Raw genomic sequence first — 26,698 nt, forward strand, 5'->3', positions numbered from 1 at the left:
TCCTCTTTCCTTGGAATATTCAAGGCCTTCTGATTTTCTTGGAGGAGACTTCAACTTAAATGCTACCTTTGAGATTCTGTTTCCAAATGCAGTCACTTTCTAAGGCAATGGATTTTTTATCTTTAGTGTGATTTCATTGGGACAGTATCCAACACATAACATATTCGTTAACGGATAGGAGAAAAGCTCTGATAGGAAATTATTTGGTTTGGGCATGGAAGTTATGGTATATTTTTTAAAAAATACCAAAAGAGGTAAAGGTTTTATTAGAGCTTGTAAAAAGAGTGTGAAATCTTGACCTTAGACATGCCAAATTCTTGCCCGGTCACACACTTAAATGCCTAGCAGTGCTGGAAGATTGAACCCAAAACTCTATACTTGTGAAACAGCATCTCTACTACTGCCATAACTGCAGAATGTAATTTGATTGCTTATTTTGAGGTAGTATCACTATGCCTGGGCCTGCTTGAACAAGCAAAACACATTGCACCCAGCAAATGGTTAGAGTTTCTGAAACTTTGTTTGTCTGTGCTTGCCTGGAACTGGAATTCTCTAATCTATGTTTTCCAGGCAGATAATATTACAGGTTTGAACCACTTTATCCAGTAAAAATATACAATTTCAAAATATCTTGATATTGCCTATATTTGTGCTTAACATATATAGCTAACCTTCATTTTCTCCCTCTTTTGTTTAGTACTCTGAGTTGAAAACATTGGCTTTCTTGATATACTTGGCTTCGTTTTCAATGGAATCCTATCAGAATCAAAAAAAGTCCTAAAAGTTTATGTTAAAAATCATGGAAAAGAAGGTTTCGGGTTGGAAAAAAAAACACTGATCCTTAAGTGATAAATGCAGTATATTTACAGGGTTAGTCAATGCTTTCTGAAGTATGAGAAGAGAAGGAAGGCAGAAATGTGAACGATGTCAGGTCTCTGTAGAAATTCTGTAGTTGTCACTTCATGTTATCTTCCTTCCTTAAAGCTTGCTTTATTAAAAGCCTCTGGGTGTATATTGGTTGGACTGATTGGTAACCTTACCTAGGAAATGAAGCTGGTTTTAGAAGGCAGATTGTGTGGTAAATAAAGGAATGATGAGAATGAGCACAGATATTGTCACAGAATGAGCTGACCAGTTTCAGCTTCCGAACAAAATAACAAAGCAAAGTTTCAAGTCTATTTATCCACATTGGAATATATATATATAGAGAGAGAATACAGAATATATAGATATAAATAGATAGATATGTAGATAGATAGATAGATAGATAGATACATAGATACATAGATAGATAGATAGATAGGTAGATACATGTACATATACATATATATACATACATGAAAAAGTAAATCTCCAGTAGAATATAGAAAAACTTGGCATGACAAATATTAAACTATATCAAACTGATTGCAGGAAAGGTACAGTAAATATCAATAGTTTAGCATAGATTTTGCATACATTTTGTAAAGGCTGAACATTCTTTATTATAAACTTTACAAATATCCATGTTTTAAGGTTTTTTTTACTGTGAAAATACCATAAAGAGGGGTTACAATTACATGGGCAAGGTAATGAGTATATTTCTTATCAAGCATTGTTGCCTCCTCCTTTGTTTCCCCTTACCATCCCTACCTATCTCCCCTACCCCGCTCCCCACTCCTGTGCCAAAGTTGTAAAGTTCATTTTTCTACATAACGTCTTGTACATCTCACTGTTGCAATAGGTCCATCTGTATCCCTATTTAAACAATTTGTTTGTTCCCTTCCCCCCCCACACACACAAATTATACCATCATCAAATACAATGGAAACAGGGTTACTTTTTTAAAAATATTGTAGTAAGAGCATCTACACAATGCTGGAAATTGGAATTACACAAAATATGCAACATGGTTAGGCACTGGTAGTTCAAGGATGTAATCTTAGCTAGTTAAGAGATTGAGACCCGAAGATCACAGTTCAAAGCCATCCTAAGTAGGAAACTTCATTAGATTCTCATCTCCAATTAACCACCAGGGGAAATGGAGTTCAGTTCAGATTGTATGTCAAGCTCTGGCCTAGAAAACAAAAGAACCATCCAGGTCCTGAGTTTAAGCCCTAGGACTAGCAGAAACAAAAACACAAAATACAATATGGAGTTAGATATTTTATAATGAAGCACATTTTAATATATTCTACATTGTTAGAAAGACTAGACTTCTGTGTTAGCTTAATAACCTACCATAATAATGATATTGTCCATTTATTAAGCAGCTTACTCAGATTTACAAGTTCGAAGATTTCAGGGTATGTTCAGTTGGTTTTATTGCTTTGGTGGCCTGTGACAAGACAATGTGAAAGTGGAGAGTATGTCAAAGAGAAAAGTTTTTGACTTAGAATGATTAAAGATAAAAGAAGATGAGAGTCTATGTTCTCATGGGTTTCACTCTGAAGAACTTAATCTCCAGAGGAAATATTCAGGTATTCTCAGGAAATGGTAAATCATTTTTCTTTAACACAGGTCTTTCTGGGGCATTCTAAATTCAAATGGCAACATCTTCACCAATGATGATGACTTGTCCAGGGGTGGAAGCAGCTAGATATTACTATAAATTCAAGTCAGATCTCAGCAGACAATATTATATGGAATTCCTATTAAAATATTTCCTTGCAGACTGCCTGGGTCTTTATACTACACGTGTTTGTATGTGTGTATGTGTGTATTTGAATAAATATATAGCAACTGTTGGCAATGAAGATGGATATGCGTTTCTTTTATCAAAGAAACAAACATATGAAATGGTAGCCTTTATATATAAAACCTTAATAGTAACAATAAAATTAATATTATTACTATTATTATTTTTTGATGGCTGTAGGGCTTGAACTCTGGGTCTGGGCATTGTCCCTAAGCTCTGCAGCTCAAGGCTAGCACTCTACTACTTGAGCAACAGTGCCACTTCACATTTTCTGAACCTTTAGTTGGAGATAAGGGTCTCACAGACTTTCCTGCCTGGACTGGCTTTGAACAGAGAACCTCAATTCTCAGCCTCCTTAGTAGCTAGGATTACAGGTGTGAGCCACTGGCACCCGGCAGTAAAGTTATTTTGAAAAAGAAAAAAATCCCACAATTGTATACTGAAAAAAAAAATCACAATCTGGCAAGTGTATCTCTAATGTTGCTATGTCAAGTAACCATAGGCAGCAATCATTTTTAGATCTCACTATGCCCTGAACAATGCCAGATAATATTTCATTAATTTACTTTAATTTTTCATAACAAAGTTCATTATGAATGCCCAACAGCACAATTTTCTAGTGAACATAAAGAATTCTTCAACATATTTATTTCAACAAACAGCATTTTGTGCTTGGTTGGTTTGTTTTTGTTTTTCTTTTTGTTTTTAATTTTGCCAGCCCTGGGGGCTTGAAATCAGGGCCTGGGCACTCTCTCTAAACTTCTCTTGCTCTAGGCTAGCACACTACCAATTGAGCCACAGCACCACTTCCAGTTTTTCTGCTTACATCATACTGAGGAATCAAATCAAGTGTATCATGCATGCTAGGCCAGCATTCTACCACTAACCACATACCCAGTCATTGGGTCCTGGTATATTTCCCCTTCTAGATTAATAGAAACATTCCAGGTTCCGAACTTGAAGCTGATCCTTGCCATCCAACAACATCACATTCTTGTGAATAGCACTAGCTGGCCTCATGAGCATAGCAGCCACCTGGAGCTCAGCTATCTGATGGCCTTGGCCTCCAACAATGCAATCATTTCTGTGCACAGACTGAAAACTGTTATAGGAAATTTTGATTTATTCCATCCTATTCTCAGCTAGTTGCCATTCTCAGCTTTGTATGTTTTAAATTCTGTTAGACATTTATTACTCTTTCCTGCCATTCTCAAAAGTAACATATATGTTTTACTTTAAAGTTCATCAAACATGCAAAAATGTTAATGTAGTTGCTATCCAACAGTGGCTCATGTTTTAAAAACCTAGCTACTTTAGAGGTCAAAAAGTGAGGATTCAGGTTTAAATCATCCCATGCAGAAAAATCTGAGATATTTCTCCAATTAAGAAACCAAAATCGAGAAGTGGAGATGTGGCTCAAGTGGTAGTGTCAGCTTTGAGCAAAAAGACTAAGCAAGAATAATAGGTCGACTTCTAACTCCATTATTTACTCATGGAACACACACACACACACACACACACACACACACACACACACACACAGAGTCAACATTCTCCTAGACTCCCCTTCTTGAACAATATTCAATGCCATTAACTGAATGCAAGTTTTCTCCAAATTCTTATAGTAGGGATTAAACTACATTTGTATTTATGATAATGTATTTTTTGTTTTGCAATTTTTTGTACTAATGTGAGAGAACAGTGTTTTGTGAAGACTAAACAGAAATCAATGTGTTGGTAAATAGGTAGGTGACAAGTAGACTGAAAGATTCAGATAATACCACTTGAAATTTTATTTCTCCAAATTTAAATATATATACATATGTATGTATTTATAATTTCTGCCAAGATTTTATTTCCATTAACAATGATCTATTTGTTCCATTACATAAATTTAACATATTGTGTGCTTCATAGTAGATTAATATTTTTAGAATTTCTTTCACTTGGAGACCAGGTTCTGCAGTGTAGACCAAGCTTTCCTCAACTCCTTATTCTCCTGAGTATTGGCTGGCATTACCATGTGGTTGCATATTACCATGTCCAGCTATATTGTTTACATTTTGTCCAGTAGAATATTACTGTGAACAGCTTTAAGCCATATATCTTCATAAGTATGAATGGATTTCTTGCAGAAAATATAATAAATAAAGTTACTGAGTGAAGCCAATTATGGTAGGCATGCCTGTAATCCCAGCACCCAGGAGGATTGTAAGTTTAAGAGCAGTCTGAGCTACACAGCAAGTCCCTTTTAAAACAAAAAAAACAACAACTGGTGAACTTGGAAGAGGGAAAGTATTATTAAGTGGGATGATAGGAACATACAAAATTTAGTGTGTGTGTGTGTGTGTGTGTGTGTGTGTGTGTGTGTGTGTGTGTGTGTGTGTGCTTGTGTTGGTCCTAGGGCTTGAACTAAGGGTCTGGGCACTGTTCCTGAGGTTTATGCTAAATCTAGCACTCTACCACTTGAACCAAACTCCACCTCAAGCTTTTTTAGAGCTCATTGGAGATGAGTCTGCTCCAGTTTCCTGTTCAGGCTTAGAACCTTTTGTAAGTAAGATTACAGGAGTGAGTCTGTAGTAGTTGTTGTATTACTGTTAAGTAATATAGTAAACATCATGCCAGTTTATACTCCTTCCAGCAGTGTTTGAGTGTTGAATACACACCTAAAATAAAACCTGCTCCATGTTTGATGACATCCAGATCTCATAATCCCTTGATATAAGTATTGTTATGCTCACTTTACCTGTGAAGAATTTGAGATCCAGAGAGTTTAGTTAATTTTGAGTCCCCAGCTAGTATACAGTGGAGCCTGTATTCAAGCCCAACTAGGTCTGTTTATTTCAGAAAACATAGAGTCATCATGTGTTCTAGTCAACATGTGTTCTAGCAAGTACTGCTCATTGCAAGTACAGTTCTGTTCCTGACAGATTACCTTTCTCTCTCTTTAACTGTTTGCACCCCCTTTCATAAGCTAGGGAAAGCACAAGTGATGAGAAGAGCCATTTTTTGAAGGGGAAATTGATGATGGGGTTTGAACTTGGTATCACATACATATTAGTCTGATCTTCCATTTGGGTTATGCCTCCAGCACTATATTTCTGTTTTTTCTTTTGTATTATTATTATTATCAAGGTGAGTTACACAGAGGTTACAGTCATATAAGTCAGGTCAGGATACATTTCTTTTTTGAAATGTCACTCCTTCCCTTGCTCTCTCAATTTTTCTCTCTCACTGGTTTGGTTTTATTAACTTCCTCCTCCTCCTCCTCCTCCTCCTCCTGCCCAGGGAGGAAGGCTTTTATGCTAGACCTCCAAGTTGAACAAAGAATAATTCTTCTACCTCAGACTACATGTCCAGGCTATACATACCAAAGAAAGCTAAGGACAAGAGATTAGTCTGACTTGGGAACAATGCAGATCACAAACATGAATTCCATGTAAACAGAAATGAAAAAAATTTTTTCTTTATTTATGTAATACAATAAAAAGCACTACTTTTCTCATTATCACTTAATTGTGGTTATATGTACTTAGTACTAGCTTCTTGAAAGTCCTAAAAAAAACACTTTGACATGAACTCAGAAGTTCTGTTAGTATCAGCTTGAGATTTTTATGAAAAAACCTTTTTTAATTTTTATATTTCTAAAAATCAATTTTATTATAAAGATGCTGTACATAGGGGTTACATTTACATGATTAAGTAACACTTCTCATTGAACATTGGTACCTACTCCAGTGTTTTTCACCCTCTGTCCCTTCCCTCCACTCCCCCCCTTACATTGTAAAGTTAATTTCTGCCATAGTGTACTGTGAGTATCATTGTTGCAATGGGTCACCTTTTGTACTTCTTTCAGCATTTTGTTATTTCCCTTCCCTTCTCCCAATCAGATAAAGGCATATACAGGACTTTTCACACACTAGGGCTTTTCACACACTGAGCTATGCTACACAGAATGCTTGAGACTAAAGGTGAGGTAAATGATGTCATCATCCCATTCATCTACATCTCTTGCTAACATATGCATATACTGTGGTGTTGACATGCTTATTTTGTGTATGAGAGCTTTGAGTATGGGGCGTGAATTCAGGACCTAAATACTGTCCCTTAGCTTTTGTATGTGATGCTAGCACTCTACCAGTTGAAGCACAGCTCAGCTTTCTTTTAATTTAATCTTACAGGAGGTAAGAGTCTTTTTTGCTCAGTTGTCTTTGAACTGAGTTCCTCATATCTCAGCGTTCTGAGTAGCTAGTTTTACAGGCCTGAGCTTCCAGTGCCTAGCTTTTCATTACTTCTTTCACAAGCTACATGCTCACACACATTTCATTCAAAAATCTCAGTTTAACCCCTGCTTTCACTATATTTGATGTCGGTATAATTTGTGGAGGAGATGGGGAAAAACAAGTCGTTTAAGAATACAGGTGGAGCCGGGCGCTGGTGGCTCACGCCTGTAATACTAGCTACTCAGGAGGCTGAGATCTGAGGATCACGGTTCAAAGCCAGCCCGGGCAGGAGAGACAGTGAGACTCCTATCTCCAATAAACCACCAGAAAACCACTTCCAATAAACCACCAGAAAACCAGAAGTGGCGCTGTAGCTCAAGTGGTAGAGCGCTCACCTTGAGCTGAAGAGCTGAGGGACAGCGCCCAGGCCCAGAGTTCAAGCCCCACGACCGACAAAAAAAAAAAAAAAAGAATACAGGTGGACCTGTTGCTACAATGAAAAGTACAAGTTGTCATGTCGAAAATGAACTTTACAACTTTGGTGCGGGGGGGGGGGATTGGGGGAGCAAGGGGAGACTGGGAAGTCATATGAAGGGTAAACAAAGGAGGAGGCTGCAATGCTTGATAAGAAATGTACTCATTATCTTGCCCATGTAATTGTAACCCCTCTGTACAATATGTGCACAAAAAATAAAAACAAAAAACCAAAAATCTCACTATTCAGGCTGACTGACAAGTTGTGAGGAAAGATGGTTGAATGAATAAGTTACCAAATAGGCCTCTAGCCCTATTAACATCATTCTAGTCAGTGACTTAGCTTTCAGTGAGTGAGTACATATTTCCACTTTCACTCTTCCTTTTTTAACTGGAACTCAGTGAAATGTTTTTGATGCATCTTTTAAATGTTATCTCCCAAACAGAAGATACTATTTGAATGTATTTGATAATATTTTAGATGCGGGTGGTCTTGTGTGTCTGGATGTCTGTGGGCAGAGGCCATCCTGCTGGGCTTCAGGCCCAGAGCTGATGCTTCCTATCTGCTGGTTGCAGAGAGGAAGGTTTTCTTCCTGGCCAGTCTTTGAATTGAGATCCTTTCATTTTAGATTTCTAAGTATCTAGGATAAAAAGCATGAACCACCACCAACTGGCTTGTTTTAGAAGCATTAATTGCTTTTCATTCATCCCTTTTTTTCCTTGAAGTTTGATCTAGACAGGCTGCTTGTGCCTCATGATAAGGTGATTTGAATAATACCCTTTGCCTCTGGCATTTCTGAAACTAATTTCCTCAGTTCCAGGCTAATGAATTTGTTCTAAAGCCAATAGCATTTTCCTTCTGAGATGTTAGGTAGCTTAATTAAATCTCTTATCCTTTGCTTTGGCAATGCAATCAGGATGTTTCTGTAAAACCCTACTTCTTGAGAGTATTATAGTTAGAAGGTATCATGTGTACACTTTCATATACTCTCTAGTTTTATAAACTTATGTTACAAGATTGGGTGGAAGAATGATGACTGTTGAATTAATTTGATAACCACTCTAGAGTTTTTAAGCCTTAATGGTAATTAACTCAAAGGGGGATTAAAAATATTCAGAGTAGTGGAATGTGGCTACTATTCATTTCATGTATGTGGATAGATGATAAGAATTCTTGTGATTAATAAAATAAATCTTCAAATTTCTAGTGGTACACTGCTATGTTAACTGGGAGGAGACAGTGGTGATGCCAGGACTTTGAAAACTGGTAATGAAGCAAAATATCCGGGAGAGCATTTGCTAAGGATATAATTCCAAGGCTAATACTAAATATATTGAACTAGAATGCTAAATGATGAATGACAGCACCAAAATTTATTTGTTGGCTTCTTTGTTTTGCGAAGTCCTTGGATTTGGACCTGGGGCCTGAGTGCTGTCCCTTAGTTTTTTCCTCAAGGCTAGTGCTCTACCAGCTGAATCACAGCTTCATGTCCATATTTTTGGTGTTTAATTGGAGATCAGTCTTACCAAATTTCCTTTGGGCTTGCTTCAAACCTGAATCTCAGATATCAGCCTCCTGAGTAACTAGGATTCCAGTTATGAGACACCAGAGACCCATATGTTTGACTACTTTGGTTCCAGTGGGTCACGTCAGATTTAAACTAAAATCATAACTTTTCTTCTTGTAACCTGCAGCATCCAATAAATATCTAATTTATTTCTATCTTCATTTCTGATTTCTCTTTTCTTCATTGTACCCTTCCATTCTTATTTCACAAGCAAGCATGTCAGTGCTGTTTTCCTTTTCTGAAGCAAGTCAGGTCCATTCCCATCAATGGGGGATGTACTTACTGTTCTTACTGCCTGGAAAACCTGCTCCTAGGGCTGGGAAGGTGGCTCAGTGGTAGAGCACTTGCCTTGCATGCATGAGGCCCTGGGTTCAATTCCTCAGCACCACATGAGCAAAAAGAAAAAAGCTGGAAGTGGCGCTGTGTCTCAAGTGGTAGAGCCTTGAGCTGAAGAGCTGAGGGACAGCGCCCAGGCCCAGAGATCAGGCCCCACGAACGGACCCAAAAAAAGAAATAAAGAAAGAAAACTTGCTCCTAGATAATTGCCTGGATGATGGCTCTCATATCAACTATCTCCTCTTTAGGGATGTCTCTCCCCATCCCCAATGTGAAGTTGTTGCCAAAAAACCACCAATTTCGTGTCTCTGATTTACAGAAAGTATCATTATGATTTCTGGTTTTCTTTTAAGCATGAAATTGGTGAGGAGAGAGCCATATTCACTTCTGTTTCTCCAATACCTGTAATAGTGCCTAGTCCTTAGTGCTCAGGAGCCTTACATGGAGATTAGCCTTCTCCAGCTCAATTAATCATAGCTTCTGGTCAGGACAGCTTCTCAAGCTGAAGTCTGGTGGCTAGTAATCATTCCCTCTTATTCTTTGTGCCATTTGGTGGTGTTGAGTCTACTTCAGGGAAAAATCAGTGTTTGACACTTATTTGCTGCTATGGCAAAGGTGACTGTGACATCATAGAAGTTATGGCTATTGTTTTGTAAAGCTGTGTGAGGACACCCAACCCCACACAATTTCCCCAATATATGTGTCTCCTTTGCTCAGGAGTGCATTCAACAATTCAGCAACCAAACTGTCACCCAGTTCCTGATACACTCAGAGTATGTTTCCATTTCCTTTTAAAAAGAAAAAAGAAAAATTAAAGACATGCCTTTGATGACTTTCATTGAATTACTAAAACAGAGTAAATTTATGTATTTGTAAATCTTTGCCCATCTCTCTTGAGCCCTTGCTATATTTCTATGTGTTTGCAGCTTGGGAAGGGAAATAAGGTTTAATTCAGTATTGTCAGATACTATAGTTCAGAAGGCTCTTTTTAGACCCTTTTGGAGGGAATGCCAACTTTCCATCTTATGTTCTACAGATGGCCATCTTGGTACAGGAACTGAATAGACTGTCATAACATAAGAGGCTTGTCCTGATTTCTACTGACTTTCCTCTGGGGTCAGGGAGTGTGATCCCACTGCATATGTGTCTCTTTGTTACACTGAAAGGCCCAGGCCTCCTCAGAAAATCTAAGGCCAAGGGGGTAAGAGAGATTAAAACTCAGAACCCAGCTTCCCATATCATTGGGATTACAGGATTGAGTCTCATGGCCTCAACTCATAGCTGCTTTTATATACATACTGTAGTCAGTTTCATTATATTCACTTCCTAGACAGATATATACAAATATAGGTATATAATTATTCATCTATTTTTAATCAATGTTATATCTAGAAATGCACAAATATATATTCATATAATTATAATCAAATTATATCCCTACTATCCCCAATAATATTTTACATTAATGTTTTGTGAAAAAAATACTAGACTAAAAATTTAAATGCCTTTGTAGTTTGAAAAATCATATTCAATCTTATATATTATATAATATACTATATATAACATAAAGAATATAACACATATTAACATATAACTAATTTAATTGTGGTTTCTTTTCTTCCTGATTTTGTGTTTTTTCATCTATGTAAACTTTCTTTCTTCTATTGATGATGGCTTTTACTTTCCAGTATACATATTTTCTATATATTTTGTCAAATATTTTCATTTGTCAAATATTTTATATTACTGGAGTCAAATTTTTCTTCCATATTTACCCAAAGCACAATGAAGATGTATACAGATTTAAACTCACTGTTGGAAGAGCATCCCACAGACCACTATAAGTATTGTGGCATTTGTCACAATTGACAGAATAGATTTTTAGGACATCTGATCTGCTATGTCCTAGACCTTTTGTAGCCACCTTATCACCCCATGCAGTCATGACCTGCTTCATTGCCACTCCCTGTACATTTAACAGTTCCCATTATATGCAGTAGGCTGTCTTGTACAGCCCCCTGTCACTCTCTGTTCCCCCCCCCCCAGAACATGTATGCACGATGTTTCAGATTGTAGGTTTAAAAAGAAACATATTTAGGATTCATGAATTTTAGAATATATCAAAAACATTGACATTTTAATAAAGTTAGAAAAATAAATAGAATGAACCTTTTACAACAATCAGGACAAAAAGAAAAATAAAGATTTTCCCAGGAAGAGGGAAAGGAATCTCTAAATCTAGATTGGCCTCTAAGTTGCCTTCAGCAGAAATTCTGCCTCGGAGTCCTCAAAGGGATCTACTTCCTCATTAAAGACAGGATTTTCTTCCTGAGTCCAGAGAGGGACAGATTCTAATTTCTCAATTGGAAATTGGATCCCCTGCAGGAGGACAGATTGGTCTGGGTATTCTTTGAGGAAAGATTCCTTTTCTTCAACTGAATCTAGATTTTGGACCTCACTTATTGGTTTCACTGAACATAGACTGTGGTCATTTTCCATTAGCACACATTTACCCTGCACACCAAGAAGTGTTCTTTTTGACTGGTTTGGAGCTGATCTAGCTGGATTGTGAACATCAATGGAAGACATTCTGGATCGTCTTCTTCCTTGGTGCAGGTACACCTGCATCACATGTGGGATGTCCATAGGACTCAAAACCTGCTTGGGCCTTTCTACAAATTAAAAAAAAAAACTCTATGTTCACATGCTTTCTGGAGATTAGTGATGGCTTCTGATCTCCATCAGTCCCCATAGACTACATCACTGAAGGTTATTTATCTGTAGTTCTGCAGGAGCTGCTCTATGTTGATGCAAACCTGAGAATGGAAATAGGTACAAGATTCTTAAAGTAGACTCTAGAAGTTAAGGTGTGACTAAACTTCCATGAGGATCTAATGGGGGAAGCTGTAGAACTTGAGTTTGGACTGCTGAACACTGATGGGAAGGTAGGGTATTTCTGAATGTATACTTCCAAGTTCTTTCAAAAAGAGAACATATTACCGGCAAAGAATATCCATAAAAGGACATTTTGCCAAGCTGGAGAGTACTAAGGGCTGTTGGCCAATCAGGCCCATCTCTAGAGACCCAGGTTCCATTCCTACTCACAAGCTCTGAGGCATTGAAACAAGGACTTCTTCCTCTTTTTCTTGGTCTCATGGGTCATGTGTTCCTCCAGCTGGTCCAGAAGAATATGTAAGTGGAAGAGCAGGTCTGAAGAGGGCATGTTGAGCTTGACATACTGTGTAAGTTCTTTTAGGGTGCAATGGTTCTTGGGTTCATAGAAATCATCAGGGTAGAAGTCCATCCACATAAGGAGGATGGAATAAACGATGCTGTGGGCAGTTTGGTGACAAGGAAAATGAAATTCCACCCTCCTCATCCTGAGCCTTGTACTAGAGCTTCTTTCTGCAGGACTTGCAGGTTGGGAAGTGGGAAGAGACTTCTGCAAGCAGGATGGTCCTCAAAATATCACTTCTAGAAATTTCTTAAATATAATTCTCTAAAATTCTCCCTGTGATAGGAAGAGAAAGTTGTTTCCCCACTGAATCTGACTTGCTATACACAGCCCTCCCTGTCTTCCATGAGAGTCCCAAACCACAACCACATCCACAACTGTGTAATCTGCTATGCACTGAAGTGCCAAGACTCAACCCCTTGGTGAAAATCACAACTTGTGTGCAAAGAAGAAAGTTGCTTTGATTCGGAAACCTCAAAGATACCCAGTTTTCAAGGACAGAACTTCTTTTTGTGCCAACATCCACTTACTTCTTCACTTGTTCATCTTCCAGTTATGGTAGTAGGATCTGTACCAATGGAAGGAGAGAAGGAAGTTAACTCTATGCTTCTCCTTTTCTGAACTAACAGGACACACATGGGACTGGCTAAGACCCACATGGTAATATAAACATGACAGACAAAAAGTGGAGATATATTTACACAATTTCATGCAAATTCTGTGAGGATGCTTATATGCATCTGTCCAAATAAATGCACAATGACTCATGCCTCTAATTCTACTAATCACAGTTTGAACGCAGTCTAGTTTGTAAAATTCCAAAGACACTAATCTTCAATTAACCAGCCAAAGGCCAGAACTGGACCTGGGGCTCAAATGGTAGAGTGTTACAAATGGGACAGCACTCAAGCCCCCAATTCAAGTTTCAGTTGCATCCTTTCTTCTGTCTATATTCCTTCAAAGGCCTCCAAGATAGTGATTTTCTAGGTGAGGGTGGACGTTGGATGCCACGGGCTCATTCCTTTAATGCTGGTCTCTCAGCAAGCAAATTGCTAAGGCTCCACTAGCTTCTGAGGCAAATGAAATGCTCTGGCAGCCCAGTCCTAAGGAATTAGCCAGAGAGTGTACTTCTTCGTCTCTAGCCAAGCTCCTTGATCAGACTCCAGTGAAACAGTCTCAGAAAGGTGCCAAGTATACCAATACTCTGCCAGGGGGTCTCATCAACCCTGAGTTTGAAAGAGGAACACTCACTTTTTTTTGTTGGTTGTGGGGCTTGAACTCTGGGCTTGGGTGATATCCTTTAGCTCTTCAGTTAAAGGCTATCATTCACCCACTTGAGCCACAGCGCCACTTCCAGTTTTCTAGTCGTTTATTGGACATAAGAGTCTCATGGACTTTCCTGTCAAGGCTGGCTTTGAACTACGGTCCTCAGATCTCAGCCTCCTGAGTAGCTAGGATTACAGGCATGATCCACTGGCACCTGGCTTAGGAACATTCACTTTTTAAACAGAATATCCAGCAACTGCTCCATTGTCCCCCACTCTCTATAGTGGTAGAGGAAGTTTCCAACATAGAAGGGATCACCTTTCTGGTAGTCAGGGACCAGGTCCATTACCAGCATTTCCAGCAAGCCTGAGTCCAGGATCCATATGTTATAAGGCACATTCAGGGTTTGGGCTGATTCATTGTCACACTGAGGTAGTAAAAAGAATGGATCTTTGAAATGTGAAAGTGGGAGTACCCTTCAAATTGAGTAATTGTAATAGAGTGGATTGAAAAGTACACAGTAAATATTTTCTCAGTATACACATATAAAAGCACACAAGAAGAAGTTTCTAATGTGGGCTGGATGAGATTAGATAGGTTTCCTGTTATAGTTATACTTGCCTGAGTTGCCTTATGATTCCCTTGGTTTCTTCTTATAAAAAAGGCCTGAGACATTGGATTCGTGATTTGGCACTGATCCAAAGTCTGCAGCATTGAGTGAGGCACTCATACCTCTCATGCCTGAGAGCTGAGTCTCTTGAACTTTGAAAACAACACAAGAACATCTTTCTTGTTCCTGCACCACAGGCCAAGTGAGCTGGCTTTAGCTGAATGTCAGTTACAGTTGCTTGGCTCTCATAGTTCTATATTCTATTCCATTGTGAGGTAGGTAGTGTCATTTCTCAGAGCCCAATGATCTAAGCTGTTTGGTCACATAAGACCATCCCAAAGACAAACTGGAGACTGAAATCTCCCCTCTCACATCACTATATCCACATGTGGACATTGTCAATTCCCAACATCCTCAGCTAAGCCTAGATACAGGCATGGTCTCAGCCTCAAGGAGCCCTTCCTAGGTCAGATCCAAGCCTTATTTGTCACTATTTCTCTCATAATGCACAAATCATTTTGGGTCTCATGGCCCTCTCAGCCTGTCATGTGCTTCTTGCATCTATTTTTGACATCTACTTCCTAGGACATTGTAAGGTTTTTGTTTCCTAATCTGTTTGCTCTTGATGCCCCTGTGTGCTGTCATCTGGGAAAAAGGCAAGTACTTAGAGGTGGGAAAATCAAACAAGTATTGAAAAACAAACATTACACATATAGTCAGACATTTTTACAAGTGTTCATTCTTGTAAGATAAAAGACTATTTTTGATAATTTTGTCATATTTTATGACAGAGGGGAAGGGGAGAAGGGAAGAGGTGCTGCATTGTCTTCTCATAATTCAATGATTATTATTTAAAAATACTATAGTTGAAGGAATGTACTATTTAAAGATAAAAGCTGTGCTCCTGTTCTTTTTATAAGCTAGTCATTTATAAAGTATTCCTCAATAAAGTCTTGTCATCTGTGTCCCATGAACTATCCTCCTCCTTCAAAATAATCAAGGAAAACCTTCACAAATAAGTGGACTGTTGTCCAACCCCTGGATAAGAATTTAAGGTACAACATTGCCTGCAATTTTGTTTGTGTACATGTGTGTGAGAGTGTGTGTGTATGTGGGTGAATGTGTGTCTGTGCATATGTGTGTTTTAGGGCTTGTTCTCAGGGGCTATATGACAATCCCGAGTGTTTTTTCCTTGCGTGTAGTGCCCTACCAATTGTGCTACAGTTTCACTGCAAGTTTTCTGTACTGAACTGGAGAGGAGAGACTCATAAAATTCCCTGTTCAGGCTGTCTGAAGTAAATCTCAGGTCTCAACCTCCTGTTAGCTAGAGTGATAATTATGTGCTTCCAGATCCTAGTAAGAAAGCATTGTTATTGGAGGCAGTGGGGTTGCAAGTTTCAGTCCACCTTCACCACACTCTATATTATTAAACAGCAACAATAAAACCCTATATCAAAATACAATAATAAGAGGTAATTAGAATAAAATTTAGTGATATAGTCTGCTGGCATCACTTTCAGGCACCCTTGGTCTTAATGTTTAGCATCACAAAACCAAACAAAATGAGATAATTACAGTAGACTCAACGAATTTTAATTCCATCTTAAAATAATTTCAAAACATTATAAGAAACAAGAAAGCATTCATACTTATAAGGAGAATTTAAAAAAGATAAAAGATGGCAGATTATGAAATGGAAAATTCTACACTGCAAGAAAATTATTGTCATGGTGAATATATGATGGTATTGTCACAGTGAATATATGATAATGTACTTCAGAGCAGCAATGGATAAATATATATTTACTACACATAGTCTAACTTGTCTCAATCTCTATAAACTTTCAATCTTCTAGTTCACATCATCATTGTATTCATGTTTATGGTATATTCTAAAATAACTAGCACAGTCAGGAGGTTACCAAAATACATTAGCTTCAATGTTTTAGGAGATTAACCTGCTAATTGTATTGACTTCTATATATTAAACATGTAGTGTGTTATCATTGTACTCTCTAAGTATGTACAAACACTACTTCAAAGTGAAATTGAATACAACAAGGTTTTGAAGGCATATGCCTGTAAAGCTAGCTATTTGGGACATCAGTTCAAGACCAGTGTAGTTTTTTCTGCAATGCTCCCCAACCACTGGCTCTGCGTGATGGAATACATCTATCATCCCAGGTTCATTGGGAGCTGAGAGCTGGAGGATTTCAATTTCATGCCATAGGCAAGAACTTCCACATGGCTCCATCTCAACCAAAGAAGGTTCAACACTGGCTAGTACCTATCACCCCCACCTAGGTGAAAATAAAAATAAGAGCAATGTAGTATAAGAAACAAACAATATCAAAACATGCCAATATAAACCATCATGAACAACACACACCTAGTGTTTGTTTCTCATACCTGTAATCCTAACTATAGCTAGGATTATATATGTGAGCCAGAGGCACCAAGCAGTTCATCATTTTAAAAATGACTATTGAAGCCAGGTGCCAGTGGCTCATTCCTGTAATCCCAGCTACTCAGGATGCTGAGATCTGAGGATCACAGTTCTAAGTCAGCTCAGGAAGAAAAAAACCCATAAGACTCTTACCTCCAATTAACAACTCAGAAGTCAGAAGTGTCTCTGTGGCTCAATTGGTAGAGTGCTAACTATGTTGAGCACAGAGTCTCACAGACAGTGCCCAGGCACTGAGTTCAAGCCCCACATCTGACAAAAAATAGATAAATAAACATTTAAATGTCTGAATTTTTTGTGAATTAAAATGATGGTGTTCATACGCAATTCTACAGACAACTACATATTTCATTATATTTGTGGTTAGAAAAAGTAGCAGCACTTGAATAATGGATATTTTTTCATAAACTAGGGCATACTGATCTCTAATTAGAGGAAATTGCTGGACTCATAGGTAGTATTTTTTGGTTGGTTTTTGTTTTGTTTATAGAACAGGATGAGAAACCTTATTTCTGCCAATGACCATTTGGATACGTATAACATCATCCACAGGCCATGCAGAATTAACAGTAAAGACATGACACAGTCAACTGGCAATAAACTTATTTGTCTTTATGCCATGTTCCCAATGATTTGTTTAGCTTATATGTCCCTATGGCCTACAGTTTCCTATTCCTGCCTTCCTCAAAATACAGCATGTTCCACTTATTCAGATTTGAGCCAAGCAATATGTAGTATTAGTGCCAAGAGTTAAGGAAAGTTGTAACACAAACAGGGAAGGATGAAACCAACACTTTAGTAGCTGGACACTGGGGACTCAGGCCTAGAATACTAGCTACTCAGGAGGCTGATGATGATCTCAGTTCAAAACCAGATGGAGTGAGAAAATCTCTGAGACTCTTCTCTCCAATTAACAACCAAAAAGCCATAAAAGGAGCTGGGGCTCCAGAGGTAAAGTAGCCTTGATTACAAAAAACTCAGGGGCAACACCCAATCCTGAGTTCAAGCTGAAGGTCAGGAACAAAAACAAAAACAATCAACAACAACAACAAAAAAAACAGAAACTGGGAAAAAGCTCAGGAAAGGATGGCATTGTCTACAAGACAAGTGTACACATTACATGAATTGTGAAATCACTGTACACACCTTAGTAACAATTACATTTTAAAAAGAATGTGAGAAATCCCAAAGCCATGGGGCCTTATGATGTGCATCTGCTTTCCAGAATTTCAAAGTCCCATCATCTAAGCTGGTAGCACACAGGTTGTAGCTCAGGGTGATGAGAAAATAAGAAGCCAGAGATCCTTTCAGATTGTCCCACCAATTCTTCTATTACTGTAAGCAAAAAAAAAAAAAAAAAAAGCAAAGCAAATAAATTAGACTTTAAGGTTAAACTAAGCTACTATTAAAGATTCCAGGCAGAATTATACGGTGCCTGCTTCAAGGCAAGAGTGAGGCCAAGCCCACAGCCTCCAGAGAGGCATGACTACCACTTGTCCAACACTGCTGTCCTCCCCGCCCCCAGAGTTTACCTACAAGTCCCAAGTCCCTGCCTTTCTTCTTGTAATTCTTCAGCCACTGGTTGTCTCATTTCTCATTGTCTGTTTAGGTGGGATTTGAGACTCCTTCCTCTCCTCACCCAGCCACCAGACCCCAGGGGCCAAACTCTGCACCTCACAGACACTCCCCAGAACCCAGCTGCCTTTGCAGTTGCTGCTTCCTGAGCCACCGGGCTACTGCCTCCTTCCTCCCTTCACCAGCCTCTGCCAGGGCCTCCCATCCTCTCCCTACCACCACCATCCCCAATCCCAGCTTGGCCTCCCCCGTGGCCACCCCTCCTCTCCACAAATCTCCCAGCCCCAACCCCAGCAGGATCACTGCTCTGGGGATACAACTGTGGGCCAGGCCCTGCAGAATCAAAGGTGCCACAGTGTGCAGCTGGCTGAGAACTGGAGACAGCATAGGTCTCTGATCAGTGTCTTTCACTTCACTTACACAATTATTAATTGTATTGATTTGGTATTTAAGTTTAGATTTCATAACTTCTTATTAAGCCTTTGCAGAAGAGCTGGTAGAAATATAGTCCCCAAATTCGGATTGTCTCTAGTTTAATTCTTTTGAGATTCAGAGATGTTTAAGTAGTTATAACAATCATGAACTCTCATTTTCATAGCAGATGCTATTCAGAAAATAATTGCTTATACATCTGTTATCAATTATTTACAAGACTTGAAACTTTTAAAGTTTCAAATATTACAGGAAGATCTTTGATTCATGTTGAATGGATGTGAGTAGGTTGAGCTGTTGCATACATTCTTGTGTGTGTGTGTGTGTGTGTTTGTGTGTGTGTGTGTGTGTGTGTGTGAGTGAGTGTTTCTGTGTGTGTGTAGGGGGGGTGTATGTGTATCATTGAAATCAAGGATAAGGATGTTGAGCCCTGGTCTGAACTTGTTTCCTTTTTCTGAGATATACATTATGGTGTTTCTTTGTTGGTGGTAGGCTCTGATTGCTTGCCTTTGCCTGATGCTCACATTCCAGCTGAATTTTTCAATTAAAGCTTCTTATTTAGTATTGAGCATATAGGGCCCTGATGTTGCTTTGTCTTTAGTCTGCCATCTAGGATCTTCTTTTCCTCTTTAAAAATTTACATTCAATATAAATTTTACCTCCTGACTGATTTTCCCTTTAATTTGCATTTTGAAAAAAGTATTATAAGAACTTTGATCTCTGTATTCATGAAGAAAAACCATTTTGAATTCTCTGTTTAATGTAACAACACCTGGACACATTTGTTAACACCAAGATCTTAAAATTTATTTTGTAGTTTTAGTTTAAAATGCCTCCTCCATGTTTACAGCATGAGGAGACAAACAATTTCTGGTAACAATGATAACAGTTTTATTCATTAAAATATCAGATAATTCATAATTTTGAATATGTATAGTGGCAAATAAACACATTTGGTAAATAGATTTGCTTGATAGATCCGTGCACAAAAATACCACTCCTAAGGGCTGAAAAGGTGGATTGGTGGTAGACAGCTTATCTTGAATGCACGAGACCCTGGGTTTGATTCTGCAGCACCACCTAAGCAGAAAAGCTAGAAGAGGTACTGAGGCTCAAGTGGTAGAGCACTAATCTTGAGCTGAAGGGCTGAAGGACAGCGACCAGGCCCAGAGTTCACCACCAAAAACAAATTAAATAAATAAATAAAACTCATATCAAGTACATTAATTTCAAACGTTGATTACCATTTTAGTTAGGGGCAGGGTGCCAAGATATAGCAGACTTCTGTTGCAAAGCTTTAAGAAGGATTTCAACACCTGACAAGTACTAAAGACAAGAAGAAAAAGAATTAGCTCTGCCAACAACATATAGAATCACCACTCAAAGAGAAACCAGTACTAAGAATGAAATGCTTTTCATAAAATTTCTTAAGAGATTCTGGCTCTATATTAATTATCATATAAGTTAACCTTCAAAATCTCCATCGATGGGCCTTAAGGGCACCTACAAAACCTGGAGGAGAGAATCATCAACCTAGATTTTTAATTTTGTAAATTAGGTATTGAGTTCATTTCTGGTTTGACAATCTCATCCCTTCATTTGCTCTCTGTCTCTGATTTTCCCTCCTGTCCCTGTCCACAGTGGTATAGTTCATTGTGAACATAATATCGACAGAGTAGAACTGAAACCAACCCAGCTTGACATATCCATTACATGTTTATCTGCAGTTAATCAGAAGAAATTGAGAATTGTGTGTTTCAACTGGTAGAGCTAGAACACCACCAGACTTCAATTGGAAACCTAAAGGACAGCGTCAATATTGTGATTTTTAAGAACCAATGCTGTCCCATACATAAACTCAGACTCCACACACACACACACACACACACACACACACACACACACACACACACACACACACACACACACACACACACACACACACACATCTTAAAATAGATGTTAGTACTGAAATCCAAATAGTTTTTTATTTTTATAAGTTTTATTTTTAGCTTTAATGAGGTTGACTTGATAGTTTCTACTAATGAGCCACAACTTAGAACTTTGTTATAATTTTACCCTGTCTGTATTCAGAGAAACAGTCTCTGAATTTCTCCATTTCCAGCAATGATAAGTTTTCTCTCCTTGGTCCAGTTTCTTCTTTTGAGACTCAGTCTCTTAGACTTTTCTGTCTTGCATTGTCTGTAAGTTCATTGATCCAGTAGATCTCATCCATCCTAATACCTGGACAGAACCTGCCTTGGGAAAAGTGTTCTAAGCTCACCATGCAATGGAGGCTGTTAGTACTCACCCATAATCATTTTTTCTTCAGAAATGAGAAATTGGGGGCTGGGAAGGTGGCTCAGTGGTAGAGTGCTTGCCTTGCAGAAATGAGAGATTGTTAGGTCCAGGAATTCAGGGGAAGCACTCACTGTGTGCTATTTCATACTTTTTTGGGGAGGGGCACGGTCCGGTCCTGGGGCCTGAACTCTGGGCCTGGGCACTGTCCCTCAGCTCTTCAACTCAAGGCTCGTACTCTACCACTTGAGCCACAGCGCCACTTCCGGCTTTTTTCTTTTTGCTTATGTGGTGCTGAGTAATTGAACCCAGGGCCTCATGCATGCAAGGCAAGCGCTCTACCACTGAGCCATCTTCCCAGCCTGATTTCATACTTTTTTTATTTAATGGCAGCTTCCACCTATTGTCTACTTTAAGCATTGTGTGAAGAGAAAGATTGCCCCTAAGAGACAGAAGTACTGTACTAACTGTTGCTCTCAAAACACAGGAGGAGGGAAAGAAGTTCTGAAGGAGCCATGTAGCCTAGAAACTGAGTTCTTAGAAACTCAAACTGCCTTTTATCTTACCTTCAACATAGAAAGTCAGAGATTGCAGTGGCTTGTAAGCTCCATTTATATTCCTGTGCAGGGGGTCCCTTCCCCTTTGCCCTTCTGACTGTTTACATCAGTGGCAGGTGTGAAGACGTAACAAGAACACCTAAAGTTTGGGCCTGGGATTAAAAACTCCACTTTGTGATTATAAACATTCCACCACTTCCTGAATTGAATCTGAGGGGCAGAAGAAAGTTAGGTTAGGAATTCGTATAATTACTTCTAAGTTTGCTATCTAAAATCATCCCTTCCTACCCCTCAGAATCCTATTTCCCAACTGTGTAGACACCCTTACACTCTGTTCTCCTGAAGCATTTGAGTGTGGGCCATCATCTGCTTCTTATGTGTACTGCTTTTCAAATGGAGAGTTTCTCCTAGGCTCAAAATGATTTCATTGATGAGGACACTGTGCAATAAGCTAAACTGGGTTTGTTCATGTGTTCATACCCGAGGGAGAACAAGTAAGGGCTAAGTAGTAGTCAGGGCTCACTTGCTGCCAGTGGTATTGCTCTGAGGAATTACTGTCAATGTTGCCCACAGTACCTAGTCCAAGGCCTCTCAGAAAGGCTACAGAACCAAACTTCTTGAGTCTCTGTGTGAGCTAATCATCATTGGCCAACTATGTTCCATGGTTTGTGAGACATTCACTTCTGTGAGTATATGCATATGAGGGCCCAAGAATAGACTTACCTAGAAGGAAGATCCTAGAATGCAAAACTTCTACTAGGACAATGGAAACCCATGGTTTGGCATGCTTAATGTTTTTGAAAGACCCCAGACTCCTGGGATACTTTCATCAACGGGAGGGCGCCCCAGAAACTCAGACTCCAGGCCGGGACATGCAATAAGCAAGAGGAGTTTATTTGACGTTTGCACAAACGGACTCTCTGGCCCGAGCAGACAGGGAGCCCCGAGAAGTGGTTACAAGCCCTTTTTTAAGGGCAAAAACCACAAGATTAACGCATAACACAAAGCATCCCATGATTGGTTCATTTAAAGGTCATCATATACGCCAACAATCACTTTGCCACGTGGGAAATTTTGTAAAATGACTGGCCCATGGTTGGTTTAAGGGGGGTTTACATGGTTACAGGCCTATGATTGGTTGACATTTGGCTTAGCTTGTGGTCTTGCCAGGTGGTCGTTATCTCAAGGTCCTGTCTGGGGAATTTCTAAATGGGAACTGAGGAACACGTACTGTCTGTTCTTTATCTATGACCACTGACCTTGTCCTAGGGCCGACATCTGGTCCCTGAAACTTGTTAACTCATTTTTGGGAAGGGAAGGGTCAGTGCCAGCGTAAGCAAGTTTACATAAGCAGAATCAGCAGTTAGCAAATTAGCAAATTGTAAAATGGACTCAGCCCTAATTTTTCTAATTCTTCAGTTTTAACCTGTGCACTGAACTAACAGGAGAAAGTGGCACACTAAGAAACTTGCCAATTTTGCCAAATAAAGAACTATGGTGAAGGTCAGAGAAAGGACATTGATTTCATGGTAGTCATGACAAGACAACAACTTAGCATACCTTCAGAATACTAATCCATACTCACCTACTGTTTTTGTTTTTGTTTTTGTTTTTTTGTCGGTCGTGGGGCTTGAACTCTGGGCCTGGGCGCTCTCCCTCAGCTTTTCAGCTCAAGGAGAGCGCTCTACCACTTGAGCTACAGTGCCACTTCCGGTTTTCCGGTGATTTATTGGAGATAGGAGTCTCATGGTCTCTCCTGCCCAGGCTGGCTTTGAACCGCGATCCTCAGATCTCAGCCTCCTGAGTAGCTAGGATTACAGGCGTGGGCCACCAGTGCCCGGCTCTCACCTACTGTTTTATTTACCCATGTCATTAAGTCTGAGTTGTATGTAGGAGTCTTCAGGGCCTTCAGAACAGGAAGATCTAGGCGAGAGCCTAAGATTGGTCTGCCATTTTGGACATAACATAACTAGTCAGATGAAAGCCCTTAGTAGTGTCCTATAAATATGTGCATTCATCCTACTACATTTGATAAGTATCCCCTCGCAAAATTATCTTTCGTTGGGTCACTTTCTGACATAGCAGCTGTCTGGTAGCTCCATTGTGAATTCACTTTATTCTGCTGAGCCAGAAATGGAGAAGGAGAGACTGACCACAACACAATTGCATCTTTCTCAATGAGCAGTGAATGGCATGGGAGTATTTAAGATGCTTCCCATGTTCTCAGTGAGCTAGTACCACCTTGGATTCCAACTCAAATCTTGATAAACAGATACAGAAGTTACATATAGCTTGTTGTGCCAGATTCACAGCTACAGAGGTAAATGAGAAAGTGGAAGGCCTTGGTGTGATATGAAGCAGAATTCAAAGGATGTGGGGATGAAGTGAGCTACCTGGAGGGAAAAGGAGAGGCAGCTGAAGCTGAAGCTGAAGAGCACTTAGAGAGAGAAGATAGAGCAAGTTTGAGGCCACCTGGACATCAAAGTAACCCATCTGAGGTACAAGAGTCTGGCTGTCCAGAGCCACAGAGAGAAGTTGGAAGAGCCACAGCAAGTGCTCTTTCCCATTGCTAGGGAGCTCCCAGAATGCCAGAGTAAGAATTAGTAGCTTCCCAGAGCACTGCTGCTGAGCACATCTCAGATCCCTTGCTATCATAATTGACATTGGAGAGGAGCAGCAAGAGTTGTATGAGGTGATTGCAGCTCACTATGTGGAGCCTGTTCTGCAGCATTGTGGAGTGTGGTCTCTCAGGATGCTTAGAGCAAAGATCCTATAACTGGTGTCAAAGAATGCAATCTACTTGGAGTAGACATTTATAGATGGCACGTGCCTGAACACAACAAGCTGATAATAGTTGCTAGAGGTAGTTTCCCTAAAGATCTAACAGCCAAAACTGGAGAGGCAAACCCAGAGCTCTGCTCCACATCAGTCCACCATGAAAATTGCTTCTACCATAGTACTGGCTACCCAGTTTGCACACTCATGACCTTTTTACCCTGATTGTGCCCCACAATCCCTCACAACTTTTGCTCTTTCACTTTGTCTATGCTTCCTTGTCCCTACTAAACAGTTCTGGATGCCTGTATTAGCTAGCCCAACCCCTGCAAAGCTGTAGCTGCTACCCAATTTCCTGACACTGCAACTCAGCAATTACAGTCACAGTTACCCTTTCCCTGGTATCCTAGTCTCTACTACTCTTTTCTGCTACCCATAATTCATAACACCATGGTTCCAGCTACCTGATCCCTGACACCCCTCTCTCTGATACCCCATTCCCAAACAAAGGGTAGATTGGGCACAGACAGTCGACTTGGGTACTCCTCTTGCAGGCACATTGGGCCAAGTTATTCCTCAGGTATTTAACATGAGGGACTAACTGGTGGTGGAAAGAAAAGAGGTTACTCAGAGGTCACTAAAATCCAAGGACATCACTTATAACTTCTTGCTAGGAAAAGAAGGCTCTAAGGTGAAAGAAAATTTTACAAAGAATATTGATGAAGATGCAAAAGGTTTAGCTTAGTGTCTTCTACTAGTGGTCTGAATTATTTTTGACATATATATGTAACTACTTTGCATTTTAAAAATTATATGAAAATGCACATTTATGTGGTACTTATATTAATTTATGGAATAGTTGTATAAGATCACGTTAATGATATTCAAGATTTTATGCTCTATGATATGCTCAAGAGGCTGCCTTTGGAAATATAAATAAATATAAATTGAGCTCTCTAACAACAAATGAAATCTCATTGTCAAATACTACAAGGAGATTATGGATGCTAGTACCAAAATGAAAGCTGTAACAATAAAACTGAATAAAGCTGCAAGATTGAAGGGAGGGAGTCAGTGGTAAGGGCAATTATAAAAGAGAAATTATTCACCATGGAATCGTGGAAGGATAGAATGTGTTTGTTGAATTACTAGCTTTTAAAACCATCTTAGAAAGCAAAACATTGGTTTTTATTATTGCTATTTGGAACCTCTTTAACGAATGGTTTAACAAAAATTTATCAAAACAACTTTGAAAATTCAATGATGTGAATTATCAGATTAACATTATACTCAAAGTTGCCTTCACATGCAGGCAGGCTGCATTCCTTTTCTATAAAATTAATGGACTAAGCTTCCTTTTAAATGGTTGGACAGTCCATGACACTTGTTCCAAAACAAGAAAAGATACTGGAGAGAAAAAAAAAGAGGAAGGAGATTCAAGATTGCTGAAATTAGCATATTTCCCATTTAGACTTTAATGGGATTTTTCTACAAAGAATAAGATTTTCATCTTACCATAATAATGTCAAAATTGATGTGCTATAGGATAGCTTCTAAATGTAATATTTAATGCTGTTGGATTACTTGAAGACAAAGGTTTATAGAAAACTTTAAATTTCAGAAAAACTGTAATGTTCCAATAAACACGTAGAAGAAATATAATTTAAAAATTTGCTGCTTAAAGCAAACCCTGGCAGGAAAGTCTGAGAGATGCTTGTCTAGAAACAGGAAGTGGCACTGTGGCTCAAGCGGTCAGGGCTTTCCTTGATCTGAAGAAAGTAGGGATATGTTGACACCCAGGTCCTGAGTTCAAACCTCATGACTGACAAGAAGAAATTTTAAAGAATTAAAGCATTAGGCCTGGGAAGGAGACTCAGTGGTAGAGTGTTTGTCTTGCATGCATGAGGTCCTGGGTTCAATTCCTCAGCACCACACAAGCAGAAAAAAGTGGAAATGGCACTATGGCTCAAGTGATAGAGCACTAGCCTTGAGCTGAACATATCAGGATCAGCACCCAGACCCAGAGTTCAGGCCCCCCTACCACCACCACCACCAACAACAAATTAAAGCATCCAACAACCTGAAGATGTTGTCCAGAATAATGAATGGGGCATTATCTGTTTACATGACTTAGTGACTTAAAACCTAGTTTACCAGGGGAGGTGGTGGGCAATTTGTGTGTTTAATAAAACCTGCAAAATTATTTTG

The 26,698-nt window shown here is 39.2% G+C and overlaps 2 long non-coding RNA genes across 3 annotated transcripts; both read right to left on the minus strand.

Moving 5' to 3' along the window:
• Positions 1 to 2,251: 2,251 nt before the first annotated feature.
• On the minus strand, positions 2,252 to 14,569 carry LOC138815117 (uncharacterized). Of its 2 annotated transcripts, none has more exons than XR_011368172.1 (3): positions 14,401 to 14,569; positions 12,384 to 13,081; positions 2,252 to 2,317 (listed from the first exon to the last, which is right to left on the minus strand). It is a non-coding gene; the product is annotated as an uncharacterized lncRNA (long non-coding RNA). The 2 variants fall into 2 exon arrangements; XR_011368171.1 differs by lacking the exon at positions 2,252 to 2,317 and adding an exon at positions 11,351 to 12,094.
• Positions 14,570 to 16,482: 1,913 nt separating this feature from the next.
• Positions 16,483 to 21,780, minus strand: LOC138815118 (uncharacterized). Its single transcript, XR_011368173.1, has 5 exons — positions 21,725 to 21,780; positions 20,105 to 20,186; positions 18,000 to 18,188; positions 16,989 to 17,105; positions 16,483 to 16,689 (listed from the first exon to the last, which is right to left on the minus strand). It is a non-coding gene; the product is annotated as an uncharacterized lncRNA (long non-coding RNA).
• Between the last annotated feature and the right edge of the window lie 4,918 nt (positions 21,781 to 26,698).

The sequence above is a fragment of the Dipodomys merriami genome, unplaced genomic scaffold (genome assembly GCF_024711535.1).
Source record: "Dipodomys merriami isolate MVZ:Mamm:240054 unplaced genomic scaffold, mDipMer1.0.p SCAF_622, whole genome shotgun sequence".
Lineage (NCBI taxonomy): Eukaryota > Metazoa > Chordata > Mammalia > Rodentia > Heteromyidae > Dipodomys > Dipodomys merriami.